Raw genomic sequence first — 20,706 nt, 5'->3', positions numbered from 1 at the left:
GGTTTCTAGGGTTCAAAAATGCTTGTAAATTTAAATCATCCAATTGTTTTAATGTATAACTGTTTGTGACAGTTAAAGAAATTAAAAATACTAAGAAAGGGTGACTAAAGAGGTATCTGTCCAGAGGTGACATGTCCATGTTCACACCAAACTAGGGATGAGGAAATCAGATCCAGTCAAACCTTCACCTGTCTCTATAATCAAAGCTTTTCAGAGGTTAAGATTCTAAACTGCAACCTGATTTTCAGAGTAACAGCCGTGTTAGTCTGTATTCGCAAAAAGAAAAGGAGTACTTGTGGCACCTTAGAGACTAACCAATTTATTTGAGCATGAGCTTTCGTGAGCTACAGCTCACTTCAGCTGTAGCTCACGAAAGCTCATGCTCAAATAAATTGGTTAGTCTCTAAGGTGCCACAAGTACTCCTTTTCTAAACTGCAACCGCAATTTCTAGTTTTGGCCCAAGACCCCTGGCAGAAGTTCTAGTAGACCTCAAGAGTGAAATCTTGGCTCCACTGAAGTCAACGGGAGTTCTGCCATTGACTTGGCTGGAATCAGGATTTCATTTCCCAAAGGAGGATGGTCTTGTGAGAATTAGGCAATACGGGTTCAGTTCTTGGCTTTGCAACAGACTTCGTTTGTGACCTTAGGCAATGATGCAGGCTCACAAAAAGTTTTAGATTAAACCAATCAGATGATCTCTCTGTATTTCCATTGCCCCCCCCCAGCTCCCCAAAATGGCAATAGTAATACAGTAGAACCTCAGAGCTCTGAACACCTCAGCTATGGAGGTTGCTTGTAACTCTGAAATGTTTGTAACTCTGGTGTCAGACCTCGGAGATTCTACTTGACTTCCAGTCTGTTATGTCTGTTCAGAGTGTAGGTGTATGTGCACTGACCAGCATGTAGGAGCCCTCGTGTTCCTGAAATACATCCGGTTTCTATCGGTATCCATTATTTCTGTTGGAAAACCAGTAACCCAAGAACCAGACTTACTGCTCTGTACAAAACATAGTGCCACGGGGAACCAGCTGAGAAATTTCAACTGGAATTTCGACTCTGGAGAGGAAGCTGAAGTGCGGGGAGATCACGGGTATGTTAAGGTGCCATCGACTCCTTTGGGCTGTGGAACCGGCCCCTGTGGTTGTGGAGCCCACCCGCTCCACAGGAGAGAGCTTATCCCCCTTTGGAGCTCCTCAGTTTGGCAGGACCCTACTTTCTTGTGGATCCAAGACCACTGTCAGCTAAATTCTGCCTCATCCTTATGTGGGTGACCCATGGAGGCCAATAGTCCCCTTCCTACAACAGGCCAAGCAGAACTGTAGTCTCTGCACAAAATGCATTTCTCTGTCTATTCCTGTGTGGTCAGAGGCAGGTCAAGGTCTCCTGGGGCCATGGGCCAGAGTAAGGGAAGGGGCCCTGGCACCGGAAACATGGCCCTGCCTCACCCCGTCCACCTGTGTCCCCGACCCCATTTCGCCTCTTCCCCCTGAGACCCCGCCTCTGGCCCGCCCTTCCCTTTGGCTCCGCCCTCATTCTGCCCATGGCCCTGCCCCATTCCATCCCTTCCCCTGTAGCCCTGCCCCCATTCCACTCACAGCTCCTCCCCATTCTTCCCCTTTCCCTGCGGCCCTGCCCGCTCCTTTCTGCTCCTCCACCCCCGCTGCAGCACCCAGTCCGGAGAAGCTCTGTGCCCCTGCTGTGGCCCCGGGGTCAGAGCGGACAGTGAGAGCTTCTCCAGCCCTGGGGCCATGCAGGGGGAGATTTTTCCGGAGGCCCCAAATTGTCTGGGGCTCCTGGGCATGAACCCTGTCGGTAATCCATCACTGGGGTGGGTACATGATGCCCTTAGGGTCACGGAGATGTCTGGGAGCAGTCAAGGCCAAAGGCTCTGCTGCCCCTTGCAGAGCTGGCCAGCTGCATGTGGGGCAAAAAGCCAAACCCATAAAGCCTTGCAATAGTCGGTTTGCTGCCTTGGCATGCCTAAGAGCTGAGGCAGAGCAACGTCCTAGCTCTTCACTGCCCCCAATACAGGCCTTTGCCTACAAGGCATGGTCCAGCCCCGCGAGAGTATATTCTGTTCCTTACAGACTCCACAGGTGCAACCAACTGAGCTTGTAAACTCTGCAAGTCCAGGCGCTCGTAATCTCCTTAAGCCGAATAGCTCAGCATCATCAACTGGTCTTTATTTTCCTTGAAAAAAACACGGAAAGACAAACGGTTAAATGGAAGGTCACAATTTTAAGTGCACAGAAGCTAGGAAATGATTTAGCTGCATTGCACATATGCTGTTTTTTCTATTCCAAATGTGTCCTTAAGATACACCTCTACCCTGATACAACGCGACGCGATAAAACACAAATTCGGATAGAGCGTGGTAAAGCAGCGCTCTGGGGGGGGTGGGGCTGCATGCTCCGGCGGAGCAACCGTCAGCGGGTCTGGCTCCTACACACTGCTCTAAGCGGCGTGTTAAGGGTGCCGGGCCGGGGCTGAGGGATTGGATAAGGGGCAGAGGGTCTCGGGGGGCAGTCAGGGGACAGGGAGCAGAAGGGGTTGGATGGTTTGGAGGTTCTGGGGGCGGGGCAGTCAGGGGACGAGGAACCGGGGCGTTGGAAAGGGTGTGGGAGTCCCAGAGGGGCTGTCAGGGGGTGGGGGTGTGGATAGGGGTCAGGGCAGTCAGGGGACAGGGAGCAGGAGGGGGTTGGATGGGTCAGGGATTCTGAGGGGGTCAGTCAGGGGGCGGGAAGTGACTATTAATAACGGAAATGCTCGAGGCCAAAGCAAGTTCGATATAACGCAGTTTCACCTATAATGCAGTAAAAAAATTTTGGCTCCCGAGGACCGCGTTATATCTAGGTAGAGGTGTATTAATGTCTTTAGGGGCAAGTGTATTACCCACCCAATAAATAGGATTCATAGCTTCATTGAATTTAAGGCCAGAAGGAACCATTGTGATCATCTAGTCTGACTTCCTGAATAACAGAGGCCACAAAACTTCTCCCACTGACTGCTGCATCGAGCATAATCAACCCAAGTACAAGCTATGGGGATGAGTTAGCATTGCTATGCAACTCTGTTAACTGCTTCATTTTCCCGCATTGGGGCATTTAAATCCAGAACCGATATAGCAAAGCCAATGTGACGGCTGCTCTTTTTTTTTCCTGCAATCAAAGCCAGTGAATATGAGCCAAGACCCCCCCTCGGCAAAGATATTCAACCCGTCTACTGAAAGTAAACCAGGCTCTGATAGTAGCCTGGGAATCCCCCAGTCTGAGAAATCAACAATAGTTTCTACTGCTTCTCATTCTCCACAGGGCAAGAAATCTCCATCAGAGCCTTACGGAGTCGGGGACATAGGTGTGAAGGGGAAAGGATCTTGTCGCAACAGAGCCGAAACCATCAAAAATTGAAACAAAGACAGGAGAAAAAAGGGCAACCCCGAGGCTGCAACAAATTGCAGTAGGAGCCATAACAACTGGCTCCAGTTTAGGGAGGGTCATAGCGGACCACAAGCTAAATATGAGTCAACTGTGTAACCTGTTGTAAAAAAAGCAAACACCATTCTGGGATGTATTAGCCGCAGTGCTGTAAGCAAGACACGATAAGTAGTTGTTCTGCTCTACTCCATGCTGATTAGGCCTCAGCTGGAGTAGTGTGTCCAGTTCTGGGAGCCACATTTCAGGAAAGATGTGGACAAACTGGAGACAGTCCAGAGCAGAGCAACAAAAATGATTAAAGGGCTAGAAAATATGGCCTATGAGGGAAGATTGAAAAAATTGGGTTTGTTTAGTCTGGAGAAGAGAAGACTGAGAGGGGACATGATAATAGTTCTCAAGTACATAAAATGTTGTTACAAGACAGAGGGAGAAAAATGATTCACTTTAACCTCTGAGGGCAGGACAAGAAGCAATGGGCTTAAATTGCAGCAAGGGAGGTTAGGAAGTTTTTCCTAATGTCCAGCCTAACTATCAGGGTGGTTAAGCACTGGAATAAATTGCCCAGGGAGGCTGTGGAATCTGCATCATTGGATATTTTTAACAGCAGGTTAGACAAACACCTGTCAGAAATGGTCTAGATAATACTCGCTCCAGACATGAGTGCAAGGGACTGGACTAGATGACCTCTTGAAGTCCCTTCCAAGCCTATGATTCTGTGATTCTACGCTTTCTCCCACCACTGGGTCCTAAGACAAGTGGACAATGGACCCACCAACGAGTAAGACCCTCAATATCTAATATTTATACTGATTTTTCTAAGTAAAGGTTTACAATGCAAAGTTTTACTCTTGGTGTAATTCTGCACCACTGCGCAAGTGCAGAATTAATGTGCCCTGCAGATTTTACTCTTTCCCTACAGAAAAATTGATTCACATGCCCCTCCCAGGCAGCAGTTGCAGGGCCGGATCTGGTTCAGACATCGGGAGCAGCCAGGGGAGATGCAAATCACCGCCTTGGGGGGCAGGGCTGGACTCTCTGTCCCTTTCACTGACTATTGAGGTGCTCCTGGAGCTGGGGATGGGCAGGGTTGGGGACACCCTGACTGGTGGCTCCTACCATGCACCTGGCTCAAGTTGCTAGACCCAGCTGGGCTGCAGGGGGGATGGGACTTCCTCTTCCCATGCACAGGCTGCTCCCAGGGATGCATCAGACCCACCTCCGGGAGCCCGGGTCCCTCCACCTGCCTGGGGTGGGGGGCCTCAGAGCAGCCCCTGGCCTGTGTCCCCACCCCCGCAGACCTCCTGCCCAGGGTAGGTGGAGGGTCTGTGGCTCCCCACAGCTGTCTGGGCTTCCTGGGCCTGGCTCCAGCTTCCAGCCTGGCTGGGGGCGGAGCCTCAGGGGGAAAAGGAGGGGCAGAGGGAGGGGCTCATGGTGAAAAATGGATGGGCCAGGCCTGTCCACTTTCAAAAGTGGGAGGGCCATGGCTCCTTGGCCCCCTTGTTCTGGCGCCCCGGTCAGGATTTTACCCAGTGTGCAAATGCTTTCATGCTCTGAGATGGGCAAGGCCAAACAATGCAATATTTCTCATTATAGCTAAAAACAAAAGAAAACCCAGCACTTCAGGACCTTCTGGAGGTGGAAAACAAAGTCTGGTCATGCTACTGCTGAAGTCAATGGGAGGTTTGCTATTGACTACAGTGGGTGCAGCCTAACATATAGTTCTAATTGCTAACACTTTCTTTCTAATTATAGCTCAGTTTGGTTAGGATTTTCCTACAATCCCTTGTTTCCCCTAAAGCAAACACCAGAGCACATTCTAACCCCAGTGGGGACGTTTATTAATAACCCCCTTGGCAAATAAGAAAAAAAATCATTATGCTTTATTAGGCACGAACGTATTTCCCTACAGCAAATGCTAATTGATAAAGCCAATCAGACATTATGGGGCAATTAATTTCAGGATGAAAATAAACATGAGAGCAAAACCAAAACAGGATCATGTAGCATATGCACCATCTTCAAGCTTTTTGTGCACATCGGCCATGAGAAGATGAGAAATGATTTGAAATAATCTGCATCCATTGTAAAATGAGAAAATGAATGGGGTATGGAACAAATGATTCTTACTTTGCACCCCCAAGAGGTACAGTGGTTGCACTTTTAAAAGATTTTACCCGTTTTGAAAGATTCTACCAGTTGGGGAGACGTTCCCTCTACACAGAATGGGGATTGTTCCTGGTTTTCTCTCTTAGAACAGACATCCGTATATTTTGAAATAAAAGAAATGTTGGGAACGCTCCCACGTTCTTAAATGAAATCCCAATCTTAAAGCAAAAACTGAAATATGATTATTTTTAATAAATGTATAAGAAAAATGGAAAACCAAACTAATTCCTGTCATGCAGTCTCTACTTTCAAAACATGAATTAACTATCTGGAGATAGGAAAAAAAGTTACTTAAAACAGCCTTGCAACACCATAAGGTCTTGGGGCAAGGATTGTCCTTTTGTCATGTGTTCATACAGCTCCCAGCACAATCGGGTCTTGGTCTGTGACTGGGCTCCTAGGCACCAGTGTGATACATATAATAATAATGATTAAAATGAAAATGCAACAGCCCAGCCACAAAATCTACACACCAACCCTTTACTAATAGAAAGATGGTAGTGGGGAAATTGATATTTTATTCATTCACCAATCAATATTACTTGCCCCCATTCAAGCAGGGCAGTAGAATTTTGTAAGGCTAAGGGCTGGTTTACATTACACATTTAGATCAACATAAGGCAACTTATGCCGACCTAAAGTGTCTACACTACAGTCTTCCTCCCACTGATGTAAGTGCCCTGCTACAGCAACATCATAACTCCACCTCCATGAGAGGCATAGGGCTTCTGTCGCTGTGTTTAGGGCGACGCAGAGTCTGTATAGACACTATATCTCTAACATCGGCTGTTAGCTGTCTTGTCAATTTCATGGCAGGAGCGGCTGGGAATATAGGTTGATTTACAATTCTAGTGTAGACATATCCTAAATTAAAACACAAATGAAAAAGCAAAGTAGGATGATGTAAAACATAAAGGAAGTGCTAGGGAGAGGCTGTGTGGCCTACTAGATAAAGCACTAGATGGGGACTCAAAAGACTTGGGTTCTATTCTTACCACTAGCAAGCAGGGTGACTTTAGGCAAGCTACTTCACTGTTGTGTGGCTCTGTTTTCCCATCTGTAAAATGGGCTTAATGAAACTGACCCCCTTTGTAAAGTGCTTTGTAATCTGCTGACGAAAAGCACTATAAAAGTTAAGTATTATTTTGATTCCTACTCTAATTTTTAAAGTATAACAACTTTTAAACCAGCATCAAGTATAAGTTTGTAAAATATCATCCAGTTAAAGGTGTTCTGTGGGTCTTGTGTAGATAGATGCCTTGCACTGCTAAAAGGCATCCATGTCTTTTGCTTTACTCTTACCTCAGTCTGATGCAGGGAACTTAATGGTCCAAACTCTAGAACAGCTCAGAATATGTTGGAATCATGAGGCTGCTGTTGATAAATGGTATGGTCGATTGCTTGATCCCACTTTGGTTTGTTATGAAGTATACCCAGGAGACCAAATAACCAATGTCAGTCAGGTTTACTGCTATAAGCCAATAATGATACAGTACTGGGAAAAGGTTCAGTACGATACTAGTCTCTGGGAAGCGATGTTACATTCCCGTTATGCAGAAGGTGTGCTCTCCAAGACACACATTTCACCTGATATTATTTATATGATGATTTTACAAGTTATACATCTCTGTACATGTCATTAAAATCCAACCCATTGGTTTGTCCCACTTCTATAACTTCTTGTTCTTGTTCCTTCCTTATCTTTGTTTTGGATACTAGCATTCCAGGTACTGCTCCGAGAAGGTACCTCCCTAGCTCGTACTAAGACATAGAACGAATGTATCTTGATTTTGACAAGTTTCCTATCCGCTTATGCCAAATACTTACTTCAGCAAATGTAAGGAATTATGGGATTCTTAGCATAAGTGAACAGGACTATGGTTTAGGCCATTTTAGGCGATATCACTATTACAATATGTGTGCTTAATATTATTGGTGCTTAATGCACACTGATAGATAGATAGATAGATAGATAGATAGATAGATAGATAGATAGATAGATAGATGGTGTATCATATATATTATTAATATGAGATGGATAGATAGATGCTAGCCGACATATACTAGGCAACACACCTTCAAAGGTCAATGTTTATGAAAGGGGTCTCACATTTGGCACTGTCCCTCCACTTTATATGTTTGAATGAGCTAAACCCACTCAGAGTCCCTTCTAATCCATATGATTCATTTCTTGCAAAGGGACGACACCGTGATAAGATTACACTCGTTCAGATACTAACTACAGCTTACTGATTAAATTAAAATATATGAACCATTGGGAGAACCCAAATCTACTTTAACAAATGTACCCACCAAGGGGCAGGGGGATTCTTGGAGTAGTTAAATCAGGATTGGACGTCTTTCTAAAAGACACGCTGTAGTTTAACCACAAGCGATAGGCTTGATGCAGGAATCACTGGGCGAGGATCTATGGCGTAGGTGAGACTAGATGAGCATAATGGTCCCTTCTGGCATTAAAATCTTTGATGGTAACTAACTTCTTTGTTCTATATAATCGCAACTAAGCTGTATTAGAGACTAACCAACCATACTTCTCTTCCCTTGCATAAGAAAATATACCGGTACGTCCCCAATGCCATATGCTGCAAATGAAATTTCACTGTATTTTATGGCTGAAACGATCATTTCAGCATGGGATGGGAGGGAAGGGTGTGAATTTACAACACATGATTTCCAAGTTGTTCTAGTAAACAAACAAGAACAAAGTTTCCAGCTTGCTTTCCCTTTATTTTCTTTTGAGGGCAATGCACAATCAGAAGGGCCGCGACAGGATCATCTATCTCTAACTATTCTGTCTAGGGTTTTCTATGCACCCATTGCGATGGTATCTGAGCACCGTGTGACTAAAATAGCTTTACCCTGTTGCCTAGTTCATTAGTATTCAATATTATTTTGACCTAGTGACAGGTCTGCAGGTGGCCTACGCAAGGTCACACGGCATTCTCCTGTCGGCTCCCATAACATTACTTTCTGCCCTGTGGCAGAAAAAGGGACCCTGCTTCTCTTCCTATTTTATCACAAGGCACTTCACAGGAATGAGCAGCAGCATAGAGGATGCCTTTATCTTGTTTCCATACAGACAAGTTGCAAGGGCTGGCTCCAGATTCTCTAAGTCCCTTGGACTCTCAACAACTCAGATCTTGCATGGCTCTCTAGAAAAATCAGCGGCCCCAGAGAGTTGGGAGAAGTTATTGGGGCAGTTTCTTCAGCTCCTTTTCTTTCTGATAGGAACAAGGGCTACCGATGGCCTTGCCAGAAATCTAGATTGCTCAATTTGTGGTCTTGCTGGTCAGGCAACGGCTGTCTCCCCATCCACCCTTGCAATATGCCTTTGAGACATAACATTCTGTTCTTGGCTAGCTGGAACTCTTGGTCTTTGCAGGGTAATTGGGGAATCCATGTTCTAAGGGTGATGAGAATAAGGAGGAGTGCTAATCAGAAGGATCCTTGTCACCCAAGTGCTACAAGGTACCTGGGACCATATAGGCAAATAAACAGGACTACCTCCTATTTAGGACAGTCTTCAGGGTGATGATTTGGGGGGCATTTTGCTTGGGAAAGCTCCTCCCATGTGTGTCCAAGGATAGACTGCAATTAAGCAACCCCCAGTGGGGGAATGGGAAAATATGCGTCAGCCCTGTTTTCCATAGACCTATCAAGTGAGTTCAAAGGAACAGACCTTCCTGCATGAAAGATGGAGCAGGGCAATTTATCCTGGCACCTCTCTCTACACTTAGTGGGCAAAGGGCAATTGGTCATGCACAGGGATGGTTGGCTGCTGGTTTATAGGCATTTTAATGAAGGGACTAGCCTGTGATGGCTGTGTCGAGAGCAGTATGACGCCCACTTATGCTGCACGGAGGCAGCCACGTCTATCGCCACCATTGGCTGTATGCATCAGGCACCCAGACACAGCTGAGATGGTGCTTGGATTGCTTCTCATCATATGCCAGGAGCCAAAAGGCTGAGTAGAGGTGACAGCCTAGAGGTTTTGTGCCAGGTAATTGCTTATATCCTTTTATTCCCCCTTTACCTAGGGACTGTGAGAGTTGGATTCCTCTGTGAATATCTGGATTGGTGGGCACAGCTGCATTCATTGGGAACAGAAGCACACAGAGAGCCCGGGGCAAGGCACACAGCTGGATTCAGAGCCTCTACGTTCCAGATGTCCTGGCACAGCATCAAGGGGTTGTTGCGAAAGCTGCTCATCCCATCATCGCTAGCCTTGGAAGGGACTTCTGGGCTCCACAGTCCTTATCATTCACTTTGTGGGCAACGATTGCATTACTTACAAAGAGGTTAGTTTGCGGGTTCGGGTTAAAAGGGACATCTGGTTGTCAAGATGGCATTATCCAGACCCTGTTGTTGTGTGGTCTCAAATACTCCTGTAAAGAGCTAGGTGAGGATGGAATATTACAAATATCAGCATTAGGTAGTGGGGAATGAACATGTTCAACACTGAAACACCTGTTGCAGAATCCCTGGCTAATTGCCTCTGTAGGATACCAAATGCAGGTTTAGACTGGCTACGGCTGCTGGTGGTGACTCTAGTGATGGGGACAAGGCTTAGTACCAAGTACAGGCATGGCAAAGGGCCTACTTCCTTCCACAGGGAACGGATGAAGAGTGGGGTTGTCTTACCATTGTCCACCTCCGAAAAGTAGGGCATAGTTGTGCCCCATGGCATTTGGGTCTATGTGGGGTTCATAGGACCACTTGGACCTGGGATGCTGCTAAGCAACATCCTACTTTCCAGCTAAATTCAATCTGCTAATAAAGTGACAGCCAAAGGTCTTTAATTATATGCCTCAGTGCTGTGGCTTATTTGGGCCAGCTGCAAAAGGGGTCAGGCGGCCCACATCAATACAGAGTGCTCAGGCATGGATTCCAAGGCCAGAAGGGACCATCGTGATCATCTAGTCTGACCTCCTGTAGAACACAGGCCGTGGAACTTTATCAGTGATGATTTTATGTTTTCTTCCAGGTCATTGATAAAAAGGTTAAATAGTGTAGTGTAGGGCCAGGAATTGATCCCTGCTTGATGATGGTTCCCCATTCACTTTGCATTGACACCCAATGCAACAGCAGTAAACGTACCATTAAATGAACTACTTTCCACAGAACACACATTTTCCTGTATTTCACCCAACTATGGATGGGAGAAAAACCCGAACTGCAGGAGAAGGAAGTGCTTCCTACAGAGAAGATGGAACTTCCATAATGGGCACAGAAGTGCTTTCAAGCAGCTCTTTCTCAGCAGGCTCCTGCTGCACATGTGGTCCCCGCCGATGGTGAAAAACTACATGTGGTAGCCCCTAGTGGGAAGGCACCCAGTTCCAGTATCCTCCGCTTGGTCCAATCGTTAGCTTCCATCCCCAACTTTGCTGCTGGCTTTGGACTGGAGACTCAGCTCTCTGCTCAACTTTTCTCATGATATTTGATGTATTTCTTTAAGTCCTTGCTCCTGGAGTCATGTGAACATGTGAGAATCTCAGCTTTCATCAAGATTGTGAGGAAAAGCTTAAAACCATAACCCGAGTGCACCCAAAAGGCTCGGAAACCGGACAGTAAATAAAAAGAGCCCACTAATTATTATTTTTTAAAGTCTCAGGATTTTTAAGCCAATCTCATTTTGCGGGGGTCGGACTCATGATTTTTGAATGCTTGGGGTTGGCAATACTGAAGTCCACATCCTACTTGCATGTTCTACCACTTCATTGGGCATTGATGGAGCTCAGCACCTGCATGGATTGGACTCTTGTTGGATCCCCCAGAGGAAGGACAAATAACTGATTTGCTGGAAACTGAGCCAAATTCTAAAGCATTTAATCAAGCAAAACTCTCTTGGGCTAAATGCTGATAGGTACCTGGGTATCTGCAACTCCCACCAAATCCAAGGCAGCACCTCAGGTGTGACCCATTGATTTCAATGGAAATTTTACCTGAGTAGTCTGGTTGTGAAATATCTACATCTATCTAGTTACTCATATGGCCCTCATCACCAAGATACTTCACAAAGATACTTAGATACTTAACTCCCATTGATTTTGGTGCCTAAATACTTTTGTGAAACTCACCCTACATGACTTGTTCAAGGAGCACACAGGGAGTCTGTGGCTGAGGTGGGAACTGAACCCAGGTTCAGAGCCCTAAGCACAGAGCTTTCTGTGTATTCTTTTACATCCAAAAACAAATAAACGTCCCCACCCCACCTGGGGAAAAAATATTTTAAAAGATTTTAAGATTTTAAGGTTGCGAAGTCAAGCACTCAAAAGTCAGGAAATGCCAGAATTCAGGATGTCCATTCAAATTTAACTCGGCTCTCCTGTGTGTATGCAACATGATACTGCCTAAATGGAGGACCACATACTATTGTTTCGATTGATCCCCCTCTCCTTCCTTACCTTCCCCCTTTGCTCCTGCCCCCATTTCTCTCTCTCTCCTCAGCTCCTATTCACTCACCATGTCCTCCTCGCTTCCACTCCTCCCCACTCAGTTCCTATCCTCCTCCCCTCTCTGCTCCTCTCCACCCACCATCACTCTGCCAGCTCCTGCTACCTCCTCTCCCCTATTCTTCACCCCTCTGCATTCCAGTCAGGCTGACTCCACCTTCTCCTTCCCCCTGCCTAGGCACGGTGCATGGAGAGCACAGGAGAGAGAGTCCCCCTGCTCTCAGCCCTGGTGTCCAGTGCAAATTGCAGAGATACTTCTGCTCAGCTGTTGCTGGCCTTGGCTGCAGCTTCTCAGTGGGGACGGTGCATGTGCCGTGGACAGAGCATGCTCAGTAAGGACAAACTCTTTGGAGAATTTAGCTACCAAGCTCAAATGAGCCTCTACTGAGCATGTGCAGAGTGAGATTTTTTGGATGCTTGTAACTTGGCCAAATGTGAGCAAATTTTCACAGAGCTAGCTAAAGGCAGACCCTTGACACCAGAAAAATCCACTTACCCACAACATGTTTCCGGGCCCTGCTCCAAAGTATCAGGGTGTTAGAGCTTCTCATCAAAGTGGTTGCAAAAATGATGTATTCCTCTCCCGCCACCTGTTGTTCTTAGAAAGGGCTCAAACATTATGGCTGAAATTTTCCATAAACTTTTGGCCCAAGGTAGATCCCTGGCATGGAGAATTTCCACCTCAACAGCTACAGTTTGACGAAGTTATAAGCAATTGAAAACAGGGTCTTATAATGGGAAATGTTGGGCAACCTTAACGACAGGGAGAGCTGCCAGCCCTTCCTGTAATAAAGACACGACATGTTATCCATCAGCAGGTTTTCTGAACCATGCACCTTCAGGTCCCTAGCCCAGACCTCTGTCACTTGAGCTACAGGACTAATTATTTGAGGTAAAGAAACTCAACAAGGGGTTCCTCTGCATTCCTCCCTCTGTCTCTGCCCCTACTCCTGGTCTACATGGATCTAGAGGCTGAGACTGCCCCGGTTCTTCACTTTCAAGAAGCTCCCTGACCTTTGGGTGCAGGGTGGGGCAATATGAGGTGCCCTCCACCAGCGCTCATGGCCCACCCTCTCCTCCCTCACAGGCCCTGTTTCTCCCCTCCCCCCACCCTGCACTCCCTGCTGCAGCCAGGGAAGATTAAAGAGTGCCCTTTAGGGTGATGTACCCCCTTTAGAGGGGACTCCCTGGAGCAATGGGTAAGCAGCTGACCTTCTCCCACCCATCCCTAAAGGATTCAGTATTTTTATGCAGCTATAACAGCACCTCTTCCAGCACATTGGGTTGTACTGGCCTCGCCTAGGCTCTCACAAACAGCATGTAACTAGTCCCCCTGTCTGCTACAATGCAGGTGACAAGCCTAAGGATAAGAGAGGACAAATAAATATGCTCTAGCCTCCAGCTGCTGCACTTAGCGTGGGCTACGTTTTAATGTCTCAAGCAGCTCAGGGTGGTTTTGCCCTCTCCTCTGCAGCAGCTGCAGTCACCTGGGGCAGAGGTTTCTCTGTTTTCCCTCTCATGGTCATCTGACCTGTCTCAACCAAGGGGAGCCCATCAGTTGTTCAGAAGTCTACTCACCAGCCACCCAAAACAGAAATAGTTCCTGTCCATGTTAAGTCACATGTTCGTGTCTGAGCCAACTGGACTGAACCTGGCAATCCAAGTGTGTGATGCGTACCGATTACTTTCTCTCCTTCCTCTAGGCTATTCAAAGCGCAGCTGCTAAGCCAGCTCCTGATGCTCCAGCCGTAGCACCTTACATTGGCTTCCAGCCTCTCACCGCACTTTACCTTCAAGCTCCTCATTCTCACCTTTGAGACTCTGCTCTCATTTCCTCCTCTCTTTCTCCACCTGCTTCCCAACCTCTCTCCTGGCTGTTTTCTTCGTCACTTTCTCCCACACTTGGCTTTGCAGTTTGAGTCCTGCTGCTCTTCTTCTAGGCTTCCCCTGGAGCGAAGCAACCTCTTTCTCTCCTCCTCCTCCTCCCCTTTTTAAAAGAAGCCTAACTTGGTTTCTCAGTGCCGCCAGGTAACTTTCCACAACTTCCCTTTCCTGAAGTTTCCTGCCCGGCAATGGGTCTTGTCTTCCTTTGTCTTGTCTTATTGCATCTGGTAGGCTTCTCAGGCCAGGGAATGTGGCACAATGTAGAACATATACATAAGATAAATATAGCATATACAATACTATACCCATGATGCCAACCATATTCAAAAGTAGGTTCCGAATGATAGGCACATAAATCCATAGTTAGAGCCTAAATAAGTGTGTTAGGGTGACCAGACATCCAGATATTATTGGGACCATCCAATATTAGGGGGTTTGTCTTATATAGGACACTATAACCCCCACCTCCCAGCCCTGTCCTGATTTTTCACACTTGCTATCTGGTCACCCTAAGTGTATGTAGAGTGGCAAACTTTAAGCACTCACTTTTGAATATGTTGGCCAATATATATATATATATATATATATATATATATATATATATGTGTGTGTGTGTGTGTGTGTGTGTTTATAGATATATAGATATATATATACACACACATGCACAATCCTATATATATGGGGTGTGCACATGTACACACACACACACATGCTTTATCAAGTATAATCTGAAAGCTACCCAGTTCATGCTAGAGATACTGGACTGCTCTAACTAGCACCAGCATCTGAAGCAGTCCCCAGCTGGCCCCAGACTGAGGAACCATAGAAGTGGCATAACGCCACCTTTGTCTTCAAGTTTGGGTCTTGTGCTTACCACGGTCTGGCTGGACCTGAGGATCTAGGCCACTGTTCCAAAGCTAACCATCCATCCACATATGTAGATGTATATTACTGCTGCTCAATTTGTATCTGAAAATTCTAATCTGAGCACCACTTCAGAATTAGAATAAAAGTGGGTCTGTTCATTTAGCCAAATTATTAATATTTTGTAGTACTCCTGCACTACATTACCATCTCAAACTCCTGCATGTGGTTTAAAATGCACTGTATTAAGGAAATAATTTCCTGTTTCCTACTTTATGTTACTGATGTGAAATATTTTATTCTTAATCACGTTGCAATAAAATTAGATAATTACTTAGCTCATTTTTCTATATGGGTTTGGTAATTCATAATTGTCTCAGAGCTGAGAAAATGTTTCCTTTAAGAAGGTTAAACAAAGAGTTTATTGACATTAGTGAAGATTGGTTAAAGAAAACATTATTAAATAAAAGGAGCTTTATTTAAACACTAAATTAATGATTTAAAGACAAATTAGAGGTCATAACTCCTCCTAAATAAATAATGTTAAACAATAATTAGATACCCATTTTAGATTAAGGCAAGCACTTGGGTTCAGTGGGCTGAAAAACAAGTTTCTTCTCATCTCTTTAAATTTGTTCAATATACATAATTAAAGTGAACCACTGGCCTGCTTAAATTTTCTTTCCAAGATTATAAAAAGATTCTGTTTGTAACTGTGTGTCATATTTGCCATTAGATGATAAAACATCTTTAAAGCTTCACTTTCATATAAACAGAAGAAAAGATGTGAGCATCCGGAGAGCTCTCCTACAGTGGAAATCGATTCTCCTAAGCTAGTGGTTATAGTTATCAATCTTATCAAACGGGCCAATGCATGAATGCCCTTAACCACTTTCATTTGTATGATCTCTCTTTGCCTGTGTTAACCTTTCAGAATTTGCAATATGCACTCTAGGCTATAATTACACTCTCAACTCTTTCCCTTTCATTAGCACTCCTAGTCATCTCTTATGTGCCAGATAAAATTAAAAGAAACGGCCTATATTTTATTTCATTAAAGTATTATATTTTTAGGCTGCGAGTACCTGGTTGCAGTTGCCAATGAGTATTAACAAACCTTCCCCTATCATCCTGTTTCAGAGAGGTGGTTTGTACAGGGAATCACACACTCGGGAGAAACACATCTGTGTACTGCTGGGTTTGCACTAGGTCTTCTCAACAAGCTGATGGCTGTTGAGTGTTGACAGGTACCTTACCACTGTATTCCAGGGTCTTCAGTGGGTGTTGCTAACTCTGGTACCAACAGGCTTAATCAAAGCATTGGGAAGTTTTGTTTATAGCACTACAAGAGTTAAGGGGGTTAGGTTAATGCAATCAGACGTTCGCGCTGATAAATAATGACAACACACACAGCTACCTTGGCATGGATGGGAACATCAGAAAGCACAGTCTTTCTGTGAAGGGATTGTTCTGTAAAGAAAAAAGAGAAGGAGACTCAGGAATGGCTAGAAGTTCTAGAATGATTTTACTCAAATCTATTGTTTACAGTCAATGATTCTCTTTTATATGTGGAATTGTTGGCCTGCTTTTAGACTGGCTACAGATGGTTTCGAAGAGATGTTCAGGTCAACAGAGGAATTCCTCTGCTATAAAAAGAATCCTTGTTTTACAAATTGTACATTGCACTAAGTGATATCTCATAACTGATCAGTGTCAATAATTGACCAATCTGCATTGTCTTCAGTTCAAGTCATTTTCCATACCTGAGTAGTATGCAGTACCCGTTTTACCCCCCCACACACGTTTTTTTGTCAGTGGCATAAAGGTGTATAAATTTAGCATTAAAATATTATATATCTATAGGGTCTTTTTTCCTCTTGATATGTTCATTAGATTCTTATTAAAATGGCTAAGACCAGAGCTGTTTATAACTTGAATAGACACCACATCAGAAGCACATCTTTGAGAACGGAAAAATCCAATACTGCAGATTTCAGTTCAAATCCAACATGTTAGGAAGAATAACGTCATAGGGAAAAGTTGTTGTGAACAATCCTGATACCTCTCATTAGTGGAAAACACAAAGGAACAGAACAGGACTTTCCTGATTATTTTAGTGGGTTTTTTTTTAACCACCAAATTTACACACAAAAAGAAAGGCACTTTGTGTTTAAGGTTAATCAAGTTTCAGTACAATTTTTTACAAACTGGAATCACACTAATCTTTTTTTTCCTTGCTCTAATGTGTGGCTGTTGAAATCCTCAGCTGTGATAAATTAAGCTACTTATTAATCTAATTATCGTACATTCATCCTAGAAACTTTCATGTGACTTGAAAAGGCTATTCAACCTTTTCCCTCCCCTCCTAGAAAGGGCTCAACCTTGCACCAATTAAGATCATTCTGAAGTAATGCTTTAAAAAAGCTTTCTTTAATCACCCAGTTGAACATGGGCTGATCGTAAGCAAACTAAAAGCTTTGAGAAAAGTTTTGGTTACCTTCAAATTTGTACATTTCAGGGTGGGAGAGAAAGATGCCATTTAGGTATTCTTCTCTTTTCCGCCCCCATCCTCTCAAAATAAGTCTCTGTAATTATTTAGCAAATAAAGTTTCCCTTCTTCTACTATACTAAAACAACAATGTGCAGAGTTGTTTGAATAAACCTCATGAAGTCAAATCCAGCATTTGTATAATGGGCACATTTTGATTCCCAGAACACATATGAACTACACAGATTTTATAAGGTTCGTCTCACGTAGGTTCAATCTGGGATTAAAAATAAGAAATATGTTGTAAAATGTATCATAGCTTAAACATCCATTCATTGCCAGATGCCTTAGTTATTATTTTTTTAATAACCGCATCAATGGAGCTAGTTTACATTCAAATTAAATGAGGTATTAATTTGAATGCAAAGTAGCTCAGTTTGTGTATATAGTTTCAATGACAGGTTTACCCCAAGATAGAATTTATGAAGCACCCAATATGGGGGAAGTCCGTTGCCATTGTCACCCGCCTTCCATGCCTAGCAAACTTGCTAACTGTGAATAGTTTTTGAAGCGAAGATTAAAAGAGTTGAATTATAAAGTATAATTACATTTTATTGAAACTCTAGAAATCAGAAAAAAATTCAGCAGGAAACTTTTAGTGAAACATGATGTGTTGTCATTATCATTAAAAGATAAAAGTTCCATACTGTTTTTATCTGTTTATTTGGAAGAAATCCAGCCTTTGCAGTTATGCAGGAAACAAAAAACTGGAATGCAGGAGTAATTATTAAAACTGTGTGATTTGTTATCTCAGCTACTGTCTTTCCAAATGGTAATGCGATATCAGCAGCTGCAGACGGTCGCTGATTTCCTCTATTAGTAAACAAGTGCTTTGGAGACCTGTGTGAGGCACTTTAAGCCCACTACTCCCCGAAGTGCTGTCAGGCTTAACTACTAATCCATGGTATTTCAGAGCACTGGAAATTCATCTTTATAAAACCTGAACAAAAAAGGGAAAAAGCCTGGAGGGCATGAGCTCCCTCTGGTGAGACAAATGACATGTTCATTTATTAATGAAACAATAACCCTGGAAAGAGGATCAAAGCACATTCCATCCTCACTTTACAATCCCCAATTTTCTCAGGCCATACCATTTAATTGAGTCATGACAATGGAATACTTAATTGTTGCATTAAAGTTTGAAGAAGCGACTTCTTCAGAATCAATGTTCATTTCTGGATTATTACAGGAGAATGTGGCTGGCTTGTAGCGAGTGGAATTTTATTTTCTCTACTTTCAGGGCTCTTTTTTATAGCGAGAGAGGCTTCTTATCCCTAACCAAGCACATTCTTTCCCATAACATAACTGCACCTTTCTGCTCCTCTTTGAACATTGCTTTATGAAACCCCAGTTGCTGGCCTAGTGCAGTGTTCTGACCATTGTGCTTAGGGGAAATGCAACAATGGACCACTTCTGCAACAGAAAGAGAAACTGCATGGGAACCGCGCCCTGGAAAGGGGTAGGAAATCATTGGTCTTTTGCCTTGAAACTCCCAAGTAAAGAAAAGACCAATTTATGGAGCTGGCCTTGCTGTACACTCTTTACAAACTCTATGGTTTCAAAGAGAATGGCAGCCAAAACAAAGTCATCATCTTAATTTTAATGACAGATTTCAGAGTAGCAGCCATGTTAGTTTGTATCTACTGAAAGAAAAGGAGTACTTGTGGCACCTTAGAGACTAACAAATTTATTTGAGCATAAGCTTTCGTGAACTACAAAAGCTTATGCTCAAATAAATTTGTTAGTCTCTAAGGTGCCACAAGTACTCCTTTTAATTTTAATGGACATTTTCAGGAGGGTTGAGGCCCAGCTTGGGAGGGCAAATCTGAGTACTTCTGCCTCTAACTATGAACTGCACTGCTATTAGCCAAGATAGTCAGGGACACAACGCCATGCTCCAGGTATCCCTAAACCTCTAAATTACAGAAGCTGGGACTGGATGACAGGGGATTGATCATTCACAATTGCCCTGTTCTGCTCATTCCCTCTGAAGCATCTGGCATTGACCAGTGTTGGAAGACAGGATATTGGTTTAGATGGACCATTGGTCTGACCCAGTATGGCCGTTATGTACAGAGACTTCAGTGAGACTATTCACATACTTACAGTTATACATCTGGTTAATTGCCTTCCTGAATCAGGGCCAGAATCAGGTGACAGAGGCAGAAGCCCTCAGTTCAGCATCCACAATTCATTTTGCAGGTGCAAAAGGGAGGCCGCCCTTCTTAAAACTTACGGTTGCCCCTAGATTTTACTGCTGTGTTAAATTAATGTTAACTCACTCCAGGGCCTAGTTTGAACTATTCTTCTTAGGCCTGGCCTACACTAGGGGAGGGAATCGATCTAAGTTACGCAACTTCAGCTAAGTGAATAACATCGCTGTACTTAGACCTACTCACCGTCGTGTCTTCACTGCAGTGAGCTGACTGCTGCCGCTCCCCCGTCGACTCTGCCTGTGCCTCTCGCTCCGGTGAAGTACAGGAGTCGACGGGAGAGCACTCGGGGGGTAGATTTATCGTGTCTAGATGAGACATGACAAATCGACCTCCGCTGGATCAATCGCTGCCCGCCAATCTGGTGGATAGTATAGACATACCCTGAAATAACAATCCTGATATAGAGGTTCTGTGTATATTTTACCCAGCATTCTGCTTTCCCAATTTTTAAAGTGTGTTGCAACTTCGAGGGAGACACAGAATTTCCCACTGATTTCATCTGAGATCAAAGAGAAACTCCTATTTTCACTTAAACAGTCAGTACTTGTATGGGCAAATATAAAACTTCCTACACAAGTCTTCACTCCTTTAGTTGTACGCCAAACTGTGTTTGAGATCCTGGGTATAAGAATAAGGACACAGAAAAGTTGGAAATCAAAATGCAGCTTTCCAAAAAGACCAAGATAACTAGTCAGAAATGAATGTATGCATTATTTGTGGCAGCAATTGTATATTGTGTTTCGTGTGTCTTATCTTATACGTGTTGCTTGTTTTTCATTACATGCTTTCAAAGTTCCAACTGACAACTCATTTTGTGTAAAGCGGGTTAGCAGAATTTGTTTTTGTTTGTTTTTTTTTATAATTTCAACAGATAATATCAATATTTATTTTTACGCATTTCCCTCCACACACTTTTATTAATTTAAATTCGGGGCGAGGTCAGACAATGGGGGGGGGTTGGGGTCAAACAATAATTACTTAATGACGGTCGACGTTGGGATTCAGAAAGTTAAAGCTTTGTAACTGTGAAAGCGCAAATTGTCAACATCCCGTGTCAAAATATACACGGAAAATAGCCTTAGGTCAAACCCTAATAAGTTCTCAAGCAGCATTTTTCTTT

The 20,706-nt window shown here is 44.0% G+C and overlaps 1 long non-coding RNA gene across 7 annotated transcripts in view; it reads left to right on the top strand.

Moving 5' to 3' along the window:
- The window catches only part of LOC125638454 (uncharacterized), a 136,037-nt gene that overhangs the window by 65,664 nt on the left and 49,667 nt on the right, over positions 1–20,706 (top strand). For 6 of the 7 annotated variants that reach the window (XR_012669116.1, XR_012669115.1, XR_012669120.1 and 3 more), the window contains exon 2: positions 9,660–9,920. This is a non-coding gene — a long non-coding RNA (uncharacterized LOC125638454). Of the gene's footprint in view, positions 1–9,659; positions 9,921–10,743; positions 14,546–20,706 lie in introns of those variants that run through there. The other variant, XR_012669114.1, reaches the window with a different exon arrangement.

The sequence above is a fragment of the Caretta caretta genome, chromosome 6, assembly GCF_965140235.1.
Source record: "Caretta caretta isolate rCarCar2 chromosome 6, rCarCar1.hap1, whole genome shotgun sequence".
NCBI lineage: Eukaryota > Metazoa > Chordata > Testudines > Cheloniidae > Caretta > Caretta caretta.
The sequence above is the reverse complement of the archived record's forward strand: the minus strand, read 5'-3'. Positions and strand labels throughout refer to the sequence as shown.